We start from the raw sequence: 19,531 nt of genomic DNA, 5'->3' as shown, positions 1-19,531 counted from the left end.
CAGGAAAATTTAACCAATGATTGCTTATCTCAACAATTGTCTTGTAACATCTCAGTAATATCTCTTGTAATATCATATCTCAACAAAGCTGGTTATGGATTTTACAATTCCACTTGGATGGTCCAGCATTTTTAACCTGTACCCTCATCTTTACCAGTCTTTGTTCCCTACTTAATTCTTTCTCACTCTTTCTCTCTCTTAGAAATTTCTTTCTTTAAATTGCAAATAATTAATCTATCAGAATCTCAGGACCCTTTTATCATAGGAATTACTGGGGATACAATTCCTTTGAAGAAATTTAGAGACATGAAAACAACAAATGAGAAACTAAAAATATTATGCTTCTCTTGTTCTGCCTAAGTTTTGTATATCTGTACTTTCACATACCTGTATTTTATTTTCTGTCACAGGCATGGAATTAATGAATGACATGATCTGTGTGACTTAGGAATTTGGATATTACCCTGTGCATTTGCTACTGTTGAACTAAGAAATCGCAAATGTCCATTCTTTGAACCAAATCTTTCCTTCCCCAAACTAACTTAATTTCTTGCCAAGCCTCGCTTCAGAAAAAGGTACCAGTTTGATTTGTTATGGCAGATCAGCTATTCACCTGCTTTCATTATGAAACAAATTTGTCAGAAGGTAACAATCTTACTGATGTTTCCCATTTTGCTGTCAGCATGACAGTACGAATTGCTCTTAGAGGTCTATGCTTTAATAATTTACCGAAGTGATGGAGTAGGATTTGATGACACTATATCATATTTTCATCAATACATTTCCAGGTGATTTTACTCTTTTTCCCCCTCTAATTAATGCCTTAGACACAGTTTAATCTGGAAATTTCTGGCATAGCTTATCAAATTTCTTCCTTGTGTCCCATTCCATCTAGATCATGCACGCCTCATGAATTAGAAAATACTCCCCATTAGGATTAAGAAACATACTACTTTTCTCCTAGACATCCCGGCATCTAATCCTAACAGTCGAAAAGGTGGCACCTATGGTCTGTCAATTGCTGAACAAGTCGTGATTACTTGCAGGTTTTCAATTACTGCTCCCTCAAACACTGTCTCAGCCTGCCAGGGGCACGCAGGACAGCCCGTCAAGAAAGGCCCAGAATCGTAGCTACTGCTTTTGTTCCACAGGGATTTTTGAAGGCTTCCCCACCTTTTCATGTCCTTATTGCATAGATCAGCATGTTTTCAGGGAATCCTTTAAGTTTTGAAGGAAATACTCCTTTCTTCCAGTAATGTTGCCCCTCTTGAAAAGAGAAGGCAATTTCATACAAAATGCAGTTGTTTGTTGGTATTATTTACAAACACTTTCCCTGCTGGTGAAGTGCTAGTCAGCCTTCTGGCACCTGCACTACACTCTTGACTTTCTTCAGCACCAAACCTGACAGAGCTCAAGAAGCGTTTAGACTACGTTCTTAGGCGTGACAGGGGATGTCCCGTGCAGGGCCGGGAGTTGGACTCGACGGTCCTTGCGGGTCCCTCCCAGCTCAGGACACTGGCGGCGGGCTCGGCGGCTCTCCGCAGGCGCACGGCCGGAGGCGCACCCGGGTCACGGCCGGGGCACAGGCGGCCCGGCGCCCCCCAGGCCCATGGCGGCCGGGTGGGGCTGCCCGCCGCAGTCGGGGCGGCGCAGTGCGCCTGCGCGCCGGCAGGGGGGGCAGCGCGGGGGAGGAGGGCGGGCCCCGGCCCTGTGTTTTGAACGGCGCGATGCGGCCGGCTCACTATTTGGCAGGAAGGTGAGGAGGCCTCTATCCTGGCGGCGGAGCTCGTGTAGGGAGAGGGGGATCCAAATGTGGCAGAGGCGAGCTGGAGGCAGCGGCGGCGGAGGGGGACAAGCGAGACGAGGGGAGCGGCCGTGCCCGCCGCCGCTGCTGCCGCCGCCGCAGAGGAGCTGAGCGGCCCGGCCGGGAGGGGCTGAGCGGCAGCCCTGGCACCCCCGGGCGCCCGCCCCGCCGGCAGGTGAGCGACCGGGGCGAGGGAGGGGACGGGGGGAGCGCAGCCCGTCGCGCCGCCCTTGGCCTGGCCCGGCCCAGTACCGGGCAGAGCCGGAGGGAGTCGCTGTGGGGGGACCGGCGCTCCCAGCCCGGCCGCGCCTCGCCTCCCTCGGGGCACTCACATCGCGGATCCCCCGCCCTCCCCTCCCGGAAGCCGCGGGCGGCATCGGGGCCTCGAGGGCTCCGGTCTGGAGGTGTCGTCTCTGCTCTCCCTTCCCCCGCAAGCTCCCCGGCTGCTTGGCAACCCCCCCGCCCTTCCGGGCTCCGGGGCTCTGCCGCCCTCCCCCGGCACGGCCTGCGCCGCATCTTCCCGTAGGGGAGCGGTGCCCTCCCCCTTTCCCCGCTGCGGAGCTATTGTGTGCGGGCTGGGGCCCGCCGAGGGGCTGCCGGCGGATAGGCCTTTCCCGGGGGAGGTGGAGGCGGGAAAGCGGGACGAGGGGGGCGTGAGGGCGGCGGGGGAGCCGGGGCTGCGGGAAACGGCGCCGGCGCGGTGTGTGCGCGCCCCGCTCGCTCTGCGCTGCTGCGATCCTTTGTCTGCCGTGCCGCTTTCCCCTCCTCCCTCGCTCCTGTCCTCCCTCCTCCCTTCCCTCTCCCTCCCTGCGTTCCCCTCTCTCTCCCAGGCTCCAAGCGCTGCTGCAGCTGCAGGTTTGTAAATACTGGACCAACGCACACACACGCACACACACAACATGGCTGACGCTCGCCCTGCTCCTCCACCAGGGTCTCCGCCTTCTCCCTCAGTCTCCGCTGCTTAGCCGCTCCTCCGTGTAGGCTTTTGTTTCTTCCCCCCTCCCCCTTCATCGCCCATCCAAAAAAAAAAAAAACAAAAAAAAAAAAAAAAAAAGAAAAAAAAGAAAAACAATTCACCCTCCTTATTTGCGCGCATGGCGGGATTTCAAGGGTAAGGATCCTCGCTTTGGAAGCTTTCTCCTTTCGTTTTGCTGTTTACAACAAAATGAAACCTAAAATCAGAGGTGATTTGGGAACCTGGCAGGGCCTGGGGCGAGGGAGGAAGGGAGGGAAGGAGGGGGTAATTGGGTGAGCCCCGCTGAGAGAGGCTCGATTGGAATGTGCGTATCTTTTTCTCGTGTTGTGTGGGGGGAGGCTGATGCACCAATGTGCTGGCAGAGATGAAATACTGTGTTACACTCGGCAGAATGAGCTAGGGCCTTTTCTTTCATTTGAGGACATAATTCGGTGCAAGGGGTCAACTCTTGACAATCACATTAAAAAGATCTGAACTAGTTAAGACAGAATAGGCGTTGTGTAGGCAAAACCCAGGCGTTTCGGTTTTTTTGAGTTTCCTGTTTCTCCTTGTTAGTATCTTATACAGCTTGCAAAACATGGAATACAAAATCGGAATTGTTTGGTCTTCGTATTGCTAGATTTCTGTCATAGATTTATTTGCCCTTGTGATGACAATAGTACAAGCTGAAGCTTTTCCTTTTTCCTAGAAAAAGTTCTTTCAGTTTTTTTATTTTGCGATTTTTTTTGTTGTTTTTGTCATTGCTTGTTTAGTTGTTTGGTTTTTTGTAAAAAAGATTGTAACGTGAAGGGAGCTCCCAAATGAAAACAAGACAGCATGCTTTTGACCTCTTTACTAGTGCAAGGCAAATGCTTAGTTCAGTACCCTCCACCTCACTTATTCAGAGCACCCCCTTCTGGCTTTGATAAAGACGTCTTATTTTTTTGCTGCTTGTGACGTAAAACCAAAACACTTGAAGGTAGTTCAAGCTTATCTGAAGTGATCTGCCATGAAACAGTTTTATTTCTAGCTTGTAAATTGAGGGTGAATGTTGAAGGTGTGAAGACACAATACTTGATGTTTGCTTTCTAGACATGTGACTATAATTCAGAATAAGTGTTTAATTTTTCAAGGATCATACTTAAACACATGGTCTTTATTTATACACATGGATAGCCATAGTTTCTGAGCACTACTCTTAAGTAACAAATGTCCTAGCTATGTCGTCTTTTGTCTGCTTTGCTTTAGAAGCTTCTAGTGGAGAAGCATTGGAATGGCATAGTCTTGCAGCTTTTACTGATAGAAATATGTGAATTAGATATTGTATATGAATTCTTCTTTCTGCTGCTTTTTCCATCCCTATTAATAAGCACTGATTAGCAAACATTGATTATGGTGAAAGTAATATATAGCAAGAGTTTTCAATGACATAAAACTTAAAAGAAGTCATCCAAGTTACAGTATCATTTTGGAATGTGTGTCTACGTCATGGCTTCTGAGGCAACTGTGTTAGTTCTAAATGGGAAAGTCAGAGCAAACGTCTATAGCCTGATGTATCAGTAGGCTCCTGCAACATGCAGTTACTTTTTTTTTAAACGTTTTTCAGTCTGATGCCTAAACTAGAATAGCTTTTCCACGTGTAGTTAATTTGTTGTTTATTGTAATAATAAAATATTGTGATACTGCATTTTGAAATTATGATCGCCTACTAAAAATGCGAAATTCATTGAAGTATATAGCTCCTCACTCAGAATAGGCCTTCAGGTACTTAAGCCCATTCTTAGGCTGAAGAACAAAATAAGCAAAACAAAAATAAGCAATCCCCAACATGTCTGTTTAAATAATGGATCACTTAAAAGTAGTCACATTTAAGTCTGTTACATTGCAGTTTTGTCGCAAGAGCTAAATTTTATTCCATAAAATTTGTCTCTATTTCATCAACTTTGTGAATTTTCTTGTCTGTAGCATCTTTACTTTAGTTTGTCATTATATTCCTTTCTGTGGCACTCAGAAGATCTTTCTTTCTGTCTTGGTTGTGTTGATTTTGTCAAAAATCAGTATTGTGGGCCTTTATATCTTAATAGGAGCAGATGTAGTTGAAGAACTTGCCAAATCTCCACATCTTCACTTAGTGAAGACACTCCAGTGTTTTTGCCATTGTGAGTTATGCTCAGCTGTATTCAACTAAATTAAAACCCTGAGACTGGTAAAACCTTGTTTTCAAAAACTATTTGGCAAATGAGACTGAGGAAAAAGAAGACTGCAAGAAATGCAGTCTCAGTGATCTGGAGAAGTTAGAAAAAGAAGCTGGAGAAGCTCAAAGAACTTGCTGGAAGAAGTTAGAAGTTAATTTTTTTTTTTAAACCAGGCATGCTTTTCAATAGATCTTTAATCAAGTAAGTCACAACTCAGTATAGTTCTAAGTATTTATGGAATTACCAAGTAACATACAGTCCTAAAAATAATAAACATTTAGTACATTCTTATTGAGTACTTTGTATTTTCTCATTCTAGGTAATCTTTCATCCTCTTCTTACCCAGTATCTTTCCTTGCTACCTGTTGCCAGGCTGCACTCTTTGACATTCGGATCTGTAAACCTCTAGCTGATGCAGTGCTGTGTGTTAATGTAATGCATGATTTGCTTAATGTTTAACAAATGAAATATTTTTAGGAGGATTCTATTTACTGAAGCAAAACACCATTCTTTATCCTTTTTGTTTTTTCACTTTGTGAAGAATGAAGCATTTTGCTGCTAACTTCACATCATTTCATTGTTTTTCTTGCCTGCTTTCCTTTTTTTCACTGGGTAATCAAAGGATCAAACTTGATTTCTTGACGGTATGGCATAGGTGACTAAAACCAGTTCAGCAAACTAGTTTAGAAAACAGTCTTCGAAAGCTGTTTATTGAAGCTGAACCAAAAGGGAGAGCTATCTTGCAGAAAGTTGTTTCCTGTTGTGTGGTTAGATAGCTTGCTTCTCGTGACATGTGTGAGAGAATTCTTTGGTTTGTTGTTTTTCTTGTGTCCCTTCTCTTACTGCTTTTCAGAGGTCAGTGATTTTATGATGGAAGGGTGAATGCTGATCTTTCTTGTCACTGGTTCTCCTTATGAGTACCTCCTGTGTATCAAGATGTGTCCCACATGCTGTCCAGATGCTGTCTAGATGTCATCATGCCTTAAAAAAATGGGGAATCTGGCTTTGATTTATGGATGCGTAGACTTGCTTCCATCTACACCTCTGATGTGAATATATATTGAGATCTTTTAAACAGTGCTCTTAACTGGTTTGTAGTTAGCTATGAACAGTTGATTATAGAGACAAGGGGCCTCGTTGCTGATCCATTTAAAACAATGGTGAAGTAATTCAATTTGAACTGCTTTCACCATGTGGTGGCTGAAGTTAACTTTCTGTTGTAGAATAAAATGTGAATTTGCTAAAGACATACGGAATTCAGAAGGTGAATGGATTTGGCTTTCAGGTTGTGGAGGATGGTTCTACAAATCCAGGTTATATTTTTTTTTTTAATTTATTCCCTGTAATGTATGTTGTGAAACTACTGTAAATTTATATGACACCTTGAATGACTGACTTGGAAACTTCACTGTTGTAATGGTCCCACAAAATGAAATGTATAGAAATGTTAGTGATTATCTGTGGTGTCTACTACCTGTAACTGTTACCTAATCATATTTTAATTTTTGCAGTTATTGCACCTTGGTTGAGATGGTCTTGATATATTTTAATGAATATACTCTTTTTGAGAAGACTTAAAAATCCCTAAAACTTGATTGATTGTGTTTGGTTTGGGCTTTTTTTTTTTTTTTTTTTTTTTTTTTTTTTTTTTTTTTTTTGGGTTGGTTGGGGGTTTATTTGGTGGGATTTTTTTAACATTATTGTGGAATATTCCAATACACTATTCAAGTTCTGCACCTTCAACTGCTGAGAGTAGGTACTTATTTCAAGAGCAGTTCTGTGGATTTCAGTGATTTAGTAAATACTTGACTTTGACAGAAGGGGTGCTGAACTTAAGACCTTCTATTCCATATGGTATTTTGAACAAAATGGAACTGTATAAATTAGTTACTACTTTGTGGTATAGTAAGCTGTTCTTGATGGTCTGTGCCATCATGCTGTGGTATGTAAAGTGTCACCAACACAGACTTCAAAAAAACCGTAAATAACAACAAAACAAGCAAAACTCAACTGTCCAGCTTTTCCCATGAACTTCTAGGCTAATTCAGATGTAAAAGAGAACTTTGCTAGATGATGAATTCTTGGATAAGGACAGAAAGAGTCATTAGATGCCAGATTTTTGGTGTATTTGATTTATTAAAATCAAGTCATTATTTGTTTCAGAACTGTTTCAGTTTTTCCTAATTTATTGTTTATGTTTCCTGCATGGAAGTCATTGTTAGTTATGTGGAATTGAGGCAGCTCAAGTCCAGTATATTGTCTTGTGATTTCCGTTGAAATTTTTAAATAGGGGAATTTTCGCCTTTCTAGATTCAGTGTTTTGTGAGCTGAGTAACACAAGAAAAACCATGTTCTAGATTAGTTCTCCAGTGAAAATTCTGTGAAGTTTTGTTGATAAACTTTTGTAGATAGATAAACACACTGTTTGCTGAAGTCCAGAGTTGTGCTTGGGGTTCCTTTAGAAAGCAAAGGTTAAGTACCTGCCATGGACTGGGAAGTATTATGTGTATTCTGCTACATATCTCTAACTTACTTCTGGTTTTACTTAAGCACTTAAAAGTATCTGCAGATTAGGCCATCTTCAGTTTTCTAAGAGTGATAAAAATCAGTAAAAATAATGTTTCAAATATGGAGTTTGTGTAACTCATAAAATTATACCTGGAAAAGAGTTGACTGATTCTGGACAATTGCATACCTGCCATGTTAAATAACCACATATGTTTTACACCATGAGCTAAATATCACAGTGAAGCTAGAATGGGGGCAAACAGGTTAGAGATCAATTTACTCCTTTCTCAAAACCTTTCAGTTGCAGAGAGCTTTGTTGAATGGATGTTTTTACTTTTTTCTTCAGAAATCCCCTTCAGAAGTTCTCTGTCTTGTTGGTGAAAGATGGCCTACAAACCCATTAATTGTTTGTTTAGGTGTCAGTGGAACTATAAATGAGATTTTGTGAGATATGATGGACCAAAATCTGTACTCTGACAAGTATACCTTCAGAAGCAGCTTAACAGAAGACTCTGACTTTCATGTGACTTCACAGAAATCTGTTTGTGAATGCTTTCAGGGTTAAGAGATATGCAGGTGTTCAATATACTTGGAAAACACAGATTGTTTTAAGTTGATAGGCAGAGCAGCTGGCCTCTGGGTCATCATCTCTCCCTACTGCTAAAGGAAGGAGTGAATAAGCACAGAAATCTTCAGTTCCTAGACTGCAGAAGTACATCTCAGGTGAATTACATCTCTGTCTTCTGCACCTCCATTTTGTCAGTGAAGGATACGTACTGTTAGGTGCCAGTCAAAAGACAAGAGCAAGCAGACTTTCCTGTTTGAGTTCAGGGGGGTTTTCCTCCTGCCTTCAGTTATACCGATGTGTCCTGGTTTGAAAGACAGATGTCTGCTAATAAAGGCAGGAGCCTCACTTGAATGCAAAATATTATACCCTTCCCTCTGAATTGTTAAAATGTTGAAATTAAGGCGATTTCAGGCAAAGTTTGAGAAATGAAATAAGTTACTAGTGTGTATAACAAGGCAAACAAACAATGCCAGTGACAGCCCCAACAATCCAGAGCACATTCCAATTCAGTCTCTTCCTGCTCTCCTATCCCCAGCAATCCAGAGCAAATTTCCATTCAGTCTCTTCCTGCTCTCCTATCCCCAACAATCCAGAGCACATTCCCAGTGCAGTCTCTTCCCTCTATCCAGAGCACATTCCCATTCAGTCTCTTCCCGCTCTCCAGCCCCAACAATCCAGAGCACATTCCCATTCAGTCTCTTCCCGCTCTCCAGGCCCCAAAAACAAGAGCACATTTCCATTAGTCTCTTCCCACTCTCCTATGCCCAACAATCCAGAGCACATTCCCCGTGCAGTCTCTTCCCTCTATCCAGAGCACATTCCCATTCCGTCTCTTCCCGCTCTCCTGCCCCTCCCCTGGTGCGGTCCCGCCCGCAGCCGGCAGGGGGCGCTGTGGCGCGGGGCTGCCCGCGCTCCCTCACGCGGTGATGGCGGACGGGCTGTGCGGGAGGGACGGAGAAGGGACTTTGTTTGCAAACCCCCCGGGGCAGCCAGTCTTAGTGCCCCCTGTGGACAGCAAAAGGAGCTGTAGCAAGGACCTCGGAGCAGCCATCTGGGAAGGCAGGGAGATGAGTAAAGTCCTGAAGTGGTGGATGAAATGTTTCAGAATCTTTCCAGGTGTAGCTGGTACCGGGAGGAGTTCTGGCCGGCAGGAGGTGCAGAGCTACCATGTAGCAAAAACTGGGAGCAGTGGCAAAAAAAGAAGCCCAAAACGGCGGTTGCGGGCGAGTTGTAGCCCAGTTCTGAGCAGGGCAGGGAACTGGGAAAAGGCTTCTGAGGAGGGGAAAGCGCTGGGGATCCCAGGATTTTCTCCTGAGGCACCCCAGCAAATGGTGAAAAGTTCCTCTTTTAGTGAGGTGGGTGTTAATAAGGTCCCAGTTCAGTGGCTGCTCTCACGAGCACAAGTTCACCCCATAACAGAGGCAGCAGCCCTGGGCTGGGCTCTGGTGGCAGGGAATTCCCTCTCCCAAGCAGTAGCTCTGGTCACCCTCCTCCAAAGCCAAGTGCAGGAGAGCTAGGAGCTGCCCCAGCCCCTTCCTTTTTCCTCCCAATTCTCACAGTAGCTCTGCCCTTTCGCAGAGAAACCTGAGAGACAGTAGCCAGCTGGACCCCTCCCTTGAGCTGCAGCCACTTCTCCTCTCTTGTAAGTACCCGGACGTTACTGTCTCCTAGCAACACATATGGGAGAAGATTCCATGAGAGAAAGAAACAAAAGGAAGAATTCTAAACCCCAGCACTATGTTTACAGTGCTTACACCTGTGGCTTGTATGGAAAGAGATCAGACCAGGTTAATGTTACATCATGTCTCAAGGGATATGTGGCTGTATTAACAGTGGATGAAAAGTACATTTTCAAATGCTGTAACCTTCGTGGCTAACCAGCAGTGAAATAAGCACTACATTATAGATAGTTTTAGACTAGAGGCTTGAAGAACCAAATTTACATGGATTTGTTTGAGGCACGGTTTTTTTTCTTTTTTTTTTTGCTCTTAGGTATAATTGAATTGAAGAAGGAATAGTGATTTTATGAATAAACATCCTAGGTTTTGGTTGTACTTGAGCTTTTAATTACATTTCTAGAAGAGTTTCTGTTTGGATGTGGGTGGCAAAATATGGCACTGGCATGAGCAAAAAAGGCACAGGTGTGGTTGCTGTAGTGTGTGGTTTGATTATCTCCAGGACAGACTTTTAGAAAGACTCACCTGATTTTATGGGGAAGGATATACTGCTTGCTGAGATCTTGTTTGCTGGATACCTCGCTTTTTCTCTTCTTCAGTTTCCCTTTTTTCCCTTTCTCTGCTGCCCAGCTCAACTTTGTTGAGTAGACTCAACTTTCTTTCAAGGACCTCAAGGCAATTTAGTTCTTCCTGCAAATAAGCATATCCATTTTCAAAAGGATGTGTGCTTTTTGTGAGGATTGTTGTTATTATCAATACCTAGGTTGATGCAGAATCTCAGGAAATACACTTAAATGTTTGTTGGTGCATCTAATTCGTATCAGATGTAAAACTTTACAGAGAGAAAAGGAGATTATAAAGCAAAAAAAAAGAAACAACTACATTTACCTATTGCTGCTGCTGGAAGTTCTACCTCCAAGTTCTATCATAATTTGTTTTCTCATTTCATTTCCACTTGTGCTACATGCACAGTGGAGTAGTTTCAGAGCAGCGTTTTGAATACAATTTACCACCAAAGTTGAAGAAAGGAAAGCAGATTTACTCTGGGTCGGACACAGTATGGTAGAGAACAAGTAATTCCAAGGTGATGTCATTCTGGAAGCCTTCTTTCCATTACTTGCCATCATTTTGTTACCTTACTCAGCAGAGAATGAGAACAACATAGTATTTTAAGTCAGGTGTATTTAAACGCATGCAGCTCTTGTCTTCAAGTTCATTTTTACACAGTCCAGTTAATAACTTTCCGGAGTAACTTGAAATAGTTTGTCATCTGCTTAAATACTTCAGATTTACTAATTAGTTTCATGAGTATGCAGATACCATACAAAAATCATAACTAATATTTTGTACATTTTTCTAGTGTGCTTCTTAAGAAACACTAGTAGTATGAGGGTTGGTGTGTTCTGATGTCTCCACAGCTTTTAGGGAGAGTCACTGGTTTCACAGTTGAACTCTTCTCTCTAGTGTCTTGCTCCTTATCAACACTCGCACGCGCTCTTACACAGCATGTGTTGTGTTTTTTCACCAAAAATGTGAAAGAACTGTACTCAAGCAAGGAACCCCGTTATGTCACAATGCTGGTGCTTCTTGTCTTAGAGAAGAATGACCGATGGTTTAATAAGGTACCATTGTCTTTGATGAATCCAGTGCTGACTGCAGTATTTAAATTAGTATTGCAAGTATGTGATATAAATTTTCTACAGCTAATTTATCTTCTTTTAAAGTAACAGTTTTTGTTCTTTCACTGACCTTCCAGACTTACAGAAACCAGTGTAGTTAGTTGCAGTTAGAGCTCAAATAATACAATGCTTAACTTTGTTTTCAGTGACTTGCTCTTAGGCAGATTGCAACTTTTACATCTATTGCAACAATTTGCCATTTAAATGTGATAATCTCTTTAGGCCAAGATTTTTAGACAGTGAGTGAATATTCTGCAGTTGATCTGGAAGAACTAACATGTCATTTTTTGTTAGTAGCCATGGGAAGAGACTGCCATTCTTAACAGCGTTTTCCTTTAAGTGGCTTATGATTCCACTGTAGGCAATTATGTGAATGCATTTGAGAACTGATTTAATATAAGCTAAAATGGTTGAATGTGAAAAGAATAGATAAGACAAATTCAGTTTAGGACTGGCTGCTCTGCTTTTTCAAACTGTAAATTAAAGCCAAGAGATTATTTTCTCTGAATCCTTTTTTCAGTTTTGGGCTTTTTCCTGTGGTCATTGCAAAGATCAGATGAAGAATGCTATTGAATTGTCTAACTGTGTCTATAAGCTTTTTTTAAAACCAGGTGTGTAGTGAAAAATTTTCTTATGCTTGGAATACGAGTTTAGTATCTATCAATATGGTCATGCTTCAGTTTGCGAAAATGGTATTGTGTGCTCCTTTGTGCATTTTCTTCTGACTGGAAGAGGCTAAAGTTTGTCAGTATTTTTACTCTAATTCCTCTTCCTGCTGTCAGCTGATTTAAGAGAGAGACCTACATTTTTGCTAGAATAGGGGCAATCAGTGTTTGTGTCCAGTGGAAACCCAAGTTAATATCTGATTTATTAAAAACTGTCTGTTATGGTTGTAGCTACTGTGATGTTGGTTATGGGAGAAGTTTGGATACTTGTGTCTCAAATCTATGAATAAATGACCTTGTGGCAGATCTTGTCATAGTTTTAATTGTATAGAAAGCTAATGTAGGTAACTGTTTTCTGACCTTAACCTCAGTATTTTGTGGTCCTGCTTTTTTTCCCCTTTTATGAGTGCTGAATTACTACTTAAATGTCAAAATGCTCACTAGTTACTTAGGTTGGGGTTCACAGCAATTAAATTTGGACTTTCTAATCGATACTGGGAATCACAGCTTGTCCTTATAAGAATTTTGAATGTTTACATGCTTTGTTTGCATTAAAAGTTGGTAGGTCGTTGCTGTGTTGCAGCAGGTATTTTATTTGCACGAGTATTTGTGTCACAAATTCTTACATTAGCTTTAGAATTGTTTTATTTTTTTATTTTTTTTTTTTAATTACACCTAGGTTAAATTTAGTTTTTGCAGTGACGTCTTCTCAGGATAGTCAAAAACACATCAAAGAATAATTTGGTACTTCTGATGCACAGATTATGAAGCTTGCAAGTGGTCCATCTAATGTACCCCTGCAATAATAATCCCCCTGCCCCTAAAAGCTGTATGCTGCAAAAGTTCCCTCCATGTTTGAAAGTGTGTGTGTAGCTAGCCTGGATTGTTCAGAAGCTGTTATGCACTTAAAATGACACTTAGATCAACCAGCCTTCTTCAGAGTTACAAATGCAAGAGTTTGATTTGCCGTGATTACTCAGCCTAAAAGACTTACAAGTGTAGTAACTTAACCCTCCATTACTTTCTAACAGCATGGTAGGTATGTTTGCCCCAGGCTTGCTCTTCCAGAGTGCTGGATCCTTTTGTCTTTGGAGCAATCCTTTTCTGACTAGCACAATAGAAATTAAACCTAGTCTTCTGACAAAGGCTGACTGAAGTATACTTGTTGGGGAGACATGAACAGAGAACAGAAAAGTGCCTTAACTTTTTTAAATAGACATTTTCCTTTGTGGTTTCCAGAGACCTGTTGTAAATGTTTCCAAACCAAATTGAGTAAACTTGCTCAGAGTTGTAATAAATTACTTGGGTCACTTCTGTCTGTAAGAGCATGACTAAGAACAAAATAATTGCACTTTAAAACTTAAAGTTCACTTGCATTTACCATAGAGTGATAGCAAGTACTGTGATTGTGCAGTGCTGTTGATATATCCTGGGCAGCTGTTATTTTTGTGCATGGGGGTTTTTTTGTTGGTTTTTTGTTGTTGTTGTTTTTGTTGTTGTTGGGGTTTTGTTTGTTTGTTTGTTTGTTTTATTTGAGGAAGGGGAAGACAATTACCTACCAGGAGGGGAAGTTCTAGAAGCACAGAGTGATTTGGTTTGGCATGGACCTTAAAGATCACTTAGTTCTGACTCCCATGCCATAGGCAGAGACACCTTATGCTAGACCAGGATGCTTAAAGGCTCATTCAGCCAGACTTTGAACACTTCCAGAGAGAAGGCATCTACAGGTTCTCTGGGCAGCCTGCTCCAGTGCCACACCATCTGCAGAGTTATGAATTTCTTCCTACTATCTAAACTAAAACTGTTCTCTCTTACTTTGAAGCCACTCCCTCATGTCCTGTTGCTATTTGCCTTAGTAAAAATCTTTCTTCAGCCTTCTTGTAGGTCCTTTTCAGGTACTGAAAGTCTGCTGTAAAGTTGCCCCAAAGCCTTCTCTCTTCCGGGCGGAACAACCCAAATTCTCTCCACCTGACCTTGCAGAGATGTGTTCCAGCCCTGTGATCATCAACTGAGAAGTTAACCTGGCAAAAGTGTGCAGCTTTGGGTGACGCAAGCCTGTGACAACTTCTTATTGTGATGTCTGTGCAGGTTCTTGCCCTGTGGTTAAATGCAAAGTTATTTACAGTAGACCGAGCAATTAGAGTGGGTTAAAATTTACCTTTGGATAAAGTGATGCAAGGGAGGTTATCACGACTTTTTATAAGTACTAGTTAGATCTCTACTTTACATTTTGTAAAAAAGCCTTTTTTTGTAAGATTACTTCAGACATGGAGGACCATGTAAGTATCTAATGATTAGGCTGTAGGTTAGAACATGTACGAAGTTAAATCAGCAGTTGTTTTTGCGTTGCTTGTAAGAGGGTGCTTAAAAACGAAATTATTCTACTTCAGAGTCTTGGTATATTGTGCAAAGTCATAGGAAGAATTGTAGCAATATAGTGAAAAGAAATAATTTCTTCATGTTACTTAGTGTATTGTAAATATTGTCACTGTTTTTAAAGCTGTTTGGCTAAACTTTGGTAGCTGATCATGATTCCATAGTAGAACAATTCCATAGTAGAACGACAGAATAATACTGAAATTGAACCCTGTCTTCTGTTAGCATAGGCAAATCATTTAGTAATAAAAGAGGTTGTGCTTGTCCATGCTGCCTGAGAGAAGAGTAGACAGGAGCTGTAAGAAAAGTCTTTTAAATGCTCTGTGTGTGTTTTTATTGTTCTTGTACTAAGGTGTGCATAAGGTTGCAGTAGTGGGACAATCTTTTTGTTTTCAAAATAAGTTTTGCTCTGCCACCTGTATGTATAGGAAAAGAGATACATTTGTTCTTAGCCAGAACGAAAATAGGCTAGAAACTTCTTTGTTTAGGAACCACTACATGATGTAGTGTGGAACCTGAAAGTTTATGTTGACAGGCATATTTTGTTTGTTGAGTTTTTTGTTTAGTTTTTTTAAAGAAGGGTCTTGTGAACTTATTTGGCATGAGTCCGTTCTTTTACCTCTTCATTAGCTTCATTCCTATTCACTAGAACAGCAAAAATGTATATTTTTAATACCACATTTAAGAAATTATTTTTTGCATTTTTCTGTTCAATTTTTGTAATTTTCTTTTTTGAACCACAAGAGAAGAAAGGAATTCTTCAAAGGGCAAACATATGTCAAAATGTCAGTGAGTCCTTAGCCAAATATTTAATCTGGTTGTAATATTGCCTATGTGGGAAACAGATCAAATAAGGAACTATTACATTTTAATCAGTTTAATTTTAGTAAAATTCTCTATTTTTGCACAGCTTCACTGTTGATAACTTGTAAAACGCCAGACTAAGTCTGCAAGGTTTTCTGAAATTAATTTCTGGAGAACTTCTTTCCTTTGTTTTCTGGGTTGTTTGTTTATGAATGCTTAAAGTGGCAGTCCTGCAGTTTTCCTTTACCCTGAAAGTTCTTTGAATTTCAGAAACATAATTGTGTTTACTGTGAGAGTAAACTTAAAAACTGGAGTTAACTGAGCTTTTTTTATTTTGTTTCCATATTCTGGATATGGCATGTATATGAAATTTTCTACTTTCTTTTACTTCATAAATCTCATTTTTCTTTAGTTTATCACTGTTTTTGTCAGTGGGTTGTTTTTTTTTTTTTCACCTGTCCATATTGATAACTAGCAGTTGCTTTTCAGGCAAAATCCTCTGCCTGGTTTTAATGTCAACAACTGATATGTGGCTTAGTGACTGTATAGTGTTATCACTGCTTCTTTCTTCTAATCAACCCATATGACTTAGTGCTTTTTTGGACATAAACTTCATAACCACTGTTGTATGATGTCTTTAGTAATGGCATTGTATAGACGTCCTCTGTCCCTTTTTCTTTCTCTGAAGAATTTCAGTACCATATAGAGCAACACTTAAATAAAATTAAGAAAATTTTGATCAGAGGTTCCGAATCTCTTTCCAATTGATTCAAAGGTCCAGACAATGGAAGAAGCTTTGATCTGTGAACTGTTGAGCTGGGCCAGCCAAAATAGTAATGTGTTGGAGGTGCAAATGTCTGTTCTTTAGGGAAAGATTGAGAACTTTTAAAACCCAGAGTTGGGCTAATTCCCACACAACAATATTGGGCTGGATGTTCCATTAGTTTCCCTATTGCCTTTCTTATGGAAAAAATAGAATGAAAAATAGATAAAACATTAAAGTACCTTTCTTCTGTTGAAAGGGAAGGCATTTCCTTTGTTAGTCCTTCTTTGGACATTTTTTAAATTCCACAATTAGAAAGACCAGCTGGTCTTTGGTTCTTTTATTTGTTAGGAGAGTGGGAACGACAACATGGTTATGTACATCTGCACTTCCAGTGTTGTTGCAAAAATCACTTGGTTTCTAGTATGCATACAGATGTTAGAGGTGCTAGGCAAGTTCCTGGATTCAGAGAACTGTTACAAATTTGCTGTACAAAAAGCATAAAAGGCCCTGTACTTCTTCTTTTGTTCTGAAAGTTGTGACTAGTTAAATAAGATCAAGTGTGTAATCTGTTGAGTTTTATTTTTAATTTTTTTGTTTTACTTTCTATTATAATGGAAAATACCATTTTCTTATAAAGTACAGAAGTGGCAGAACAGCTTAAGTAATACTTCAAATAATATTTTTAAAATATTTTCTCTCTTAGACTTTAGGAAATTGCAGTGTACAGGTCTGTGTGTGCAACAGTGGGTTGCTGTTGACTGGCTAAAACTTTTGAATACATAACTGAAAATGGTGTATATCATGGCTTGTCAGATACCAATTTTCTGACAAACATGTTTGATTTGGTACTTCACTATGATGAGTGTTTGTGACCTAGGAGCTACAAATATTTTTGAAAGTATAGTCACAGGCTACCCAGGGGAGTGTGAAAGAAATGACTGGAGGTAGCACTTAGTGCTGTGGTCTAGTTGACAAACAAGATGGTGTTCTGTCAAAAGACAGTTAACTTTGGTGGTCATTTCTGACCTTAATGATTATGTCGAACTTTTTTTGTTACTAGCTGATGAACTGAATATTTGCTATAGCCCTTTTATTAATTTGAATGGCCTAATTAATCATAATTCAGACAACCTTGGGTGGAAGGCAGAAAGGAATCAGTGGTTCTAAGACTCTGTAATGAAACATCAGTCTACTAACAAAAGGGTGAAAAGAACAGTGTGTAGCTGGTCAGAACACGGTGTAAATTGTGGAATTAAAATGGCTTTCTTTTATTTTTTTGAGCTAGTAAGGGGAGTGCCTCTAAGAGGGCATTTAAGAATTTCGTGGTACTGCTTATTTGCAGTTCCTTTTGATAGTTTGTGGTTGTCATTAGTTCTTACTCTGGATGTATGCTTCAAAATCTTTGAAGAAAATTTATAATGAAACTTCAATCAAAATTTCTTAAATTTCTTCACTATGATATAGTTAGGAAAAACAGTGATTTATTTTTTCTTTAGAAAGAAATTGTATTGTTCTTGATTAAGTATGTCAAACCTTTTATCAAAGGTGTGAAATTGATGAGAATAAAGAGTATATCTTTGTTAAGGACATAGGGCTTTTTAAAGTGGAAAACAATTACTGAACTACTACTGGATTACTTCAACTCCAACGAAATAAGCATTGAACAATTCTTGTTTATGCAAAGACCCACTGCAACAGAGCTTCCTAATTCCCCATGGTTTCTATCTAGCATAGTGTGGGCTGGATAGGATTGCAACTGTAATTTGTAGTGTTACTTGTTGCACTGTTGAAGACACGTAATGAGACTGTTTTGGTTTGTTTTCTACTATCTGCTCTATGTGTTTTTTAATGGTTCTGGTGTTGACTGAAATATAGAATTTTTCAGAGGTGATGGCTATAAGTTTTATTTGTGACAAGTAGCCCTCAGTGAGAAACCAGAAACCACAGAAAAGTGTGCACTGTTAGTTTTGGTTGGTTGGTTGGTTTTGCAGCCAAAGACAGAAAAAATTGCTGCAGTGATCCCAAGATTGTTGTTATGAGGAGCATAAAAAGTTGAGCAACTGATTGAAGTGGTCACGATCAAATGACTGAAGGACTTTTTCTGTGAAGCAATAGTGCAATGACTTAAATGCAAGAAAGACCAAAGATTGAAGTCAGGGAGAGGGATGGAGCAGAAGGTGTAAGGCAGTGCTTCAGAAGTAAGGTATTTTAAAAGAAGTGAGAGACTTCTTGGCTTACTTTAGTTCAGTATTTCAGTGGCAGGTCGCTTTAGAAACTAGAGAGTGACAAGTGGTTTTGAGAGGTAAAGAGACCCTGCCAGTCTGGATGTGTAACCAGTGTATGGTAAATGTGGGCAACCAAGCAAGCCTAGGTGCTGCTGGTGGCACAAACTTGTTAATCTGATATGCTTGATAGAAGTATTAGAGTGTGCATATGTGGTATCACTAGCCATTGCTGTTGTGTGCCTGTTAAGACTCACCTCATCTCTTAAATGGTCATTGTGCATGTACTTAAAATGTTATTAAATATGAGAAGAGCAGAGCTCTAATGAACATGGAAATAATGAGTTGTGCTTTTATAAAGAAAAGCAATGCAATTAGAATGAAGCAAGTGTAAGGGTTGCTCAACTTTGCCTTTATTACTTGTTGAACTCTTATTAAATAGAAGTGCGTAATTGCAAGTTTAAAGTATCCTACTAGGAAACATGCTAATACTGATTTACATGGTTTGGAGAAACAGAAAAATTTCATTGAATTCTATAGAACAAGTCTTTAAAAATGTAAAAGTAATTTAGAAGCCTTCTTTAACTTATCAAGCAGGATCTATGGGCAAAAGCTTGAGCTTTGCTGTTCATAGGAATCTAGGATCTCTGAACTGTATTTTCCTTCAATGCAATGTTTAGATCAGGTTCAGGTATTCTAAATTGTTTTCAAGATGCACTGTATTGTATGCTGCTGCTTTGTTTTGTGTTTAGGTTTTGTATTCTTTGAGCAATTTTTAAAAATTGCTCTGAAATAAGAAATCCAAAATCAAAACATTGCTATCTTGGAGTTTCAACAGCTTGGGCAACAGCAGTTCCTGTTTCAGATTGGATGTTCGTGGGCTGTGTTTTATTTACAGTCTTCTTAGCACAGAGTGTGCTGAAATAAGATCAGGGAAAAACTGTCTCATAGTTTTAACATACGTGTTGTGAAGCAAGGTTTTTTATGTGTTACTGATCAAAACGCACTATTGTGTTTCTACTTCCATTTGATAGCCTTTACTTTCTTAGAAGACTCGTAAGTCACAATTTAAGGTAATTTTTAATGTACAAAGTGATTCTGATACAACCCAAATGTAAGGACTTAAAGAGCACAGTTGCCTGTGCAGGCCTCAGAAGGAACTTGCCATAAGATAAGCTGGCACAGCAGCCACTTCAGATAGCAGAAAAGGGAGGACGTTGCTACCGGAAGGTGCTAATTCTAGGCCTGGAGGAGGCAAAATCTGGTTAGTACATCCTAGTTAATGCATCCAGACAAAGATTCTTGCTGTAGCA

General features: G+C 40.3%; 1 protein-coding gene across 5 annotated transcripts in view; it reads left to right on the top strand.

The window, feature by feature from the left end:
• The first annotated feature begins 1,692 nt into the window (after positions 1–1,692).
• The window catches only part of SPIN1 (spindlin 1), a 52,170-nt gene continuing 34,331 nt past the window's right edge, over positions 1,693–19,531 (top strand). The window contains exon 1 of one of the 5 annotated variants that reach the window (XM_056513128.1): positions 1,693–1,756. The gene's annotated coding sequence lies outside the window, so the exon portion shown is untranslated. Of the gene's footprint in view, positions 1,757–1,878; positions 1,980–2,046; positions 2,209–2,851; positions 2,916–9,735; positions 9,818–19,531 lie in introns of those variants that run through there. The other 4 variants (XM_056513126.1, XM_056513125.1, XM_056513124.1 and 1 more) reach the window with 4 other exon arrangements.

Source organism: Oenanthe melanoleuca, chromosome Z (assembly GCF_029582105.1).
Source record: "Oenanthe melanoleuca isolate GR-GAL-2019-014 chromosome Z, OMel1.0, whole genome shotgun sequence".
Lineage (NCBI taxonomy): Eukaryota > Metazoa > Chordata > Aves > Passeriformes > Muscicapidae > Oenanthe > Oenanthe melanoleuca.
This window is presented reverse-complemented; position numbering and strand designations above follow the sequence as displayed.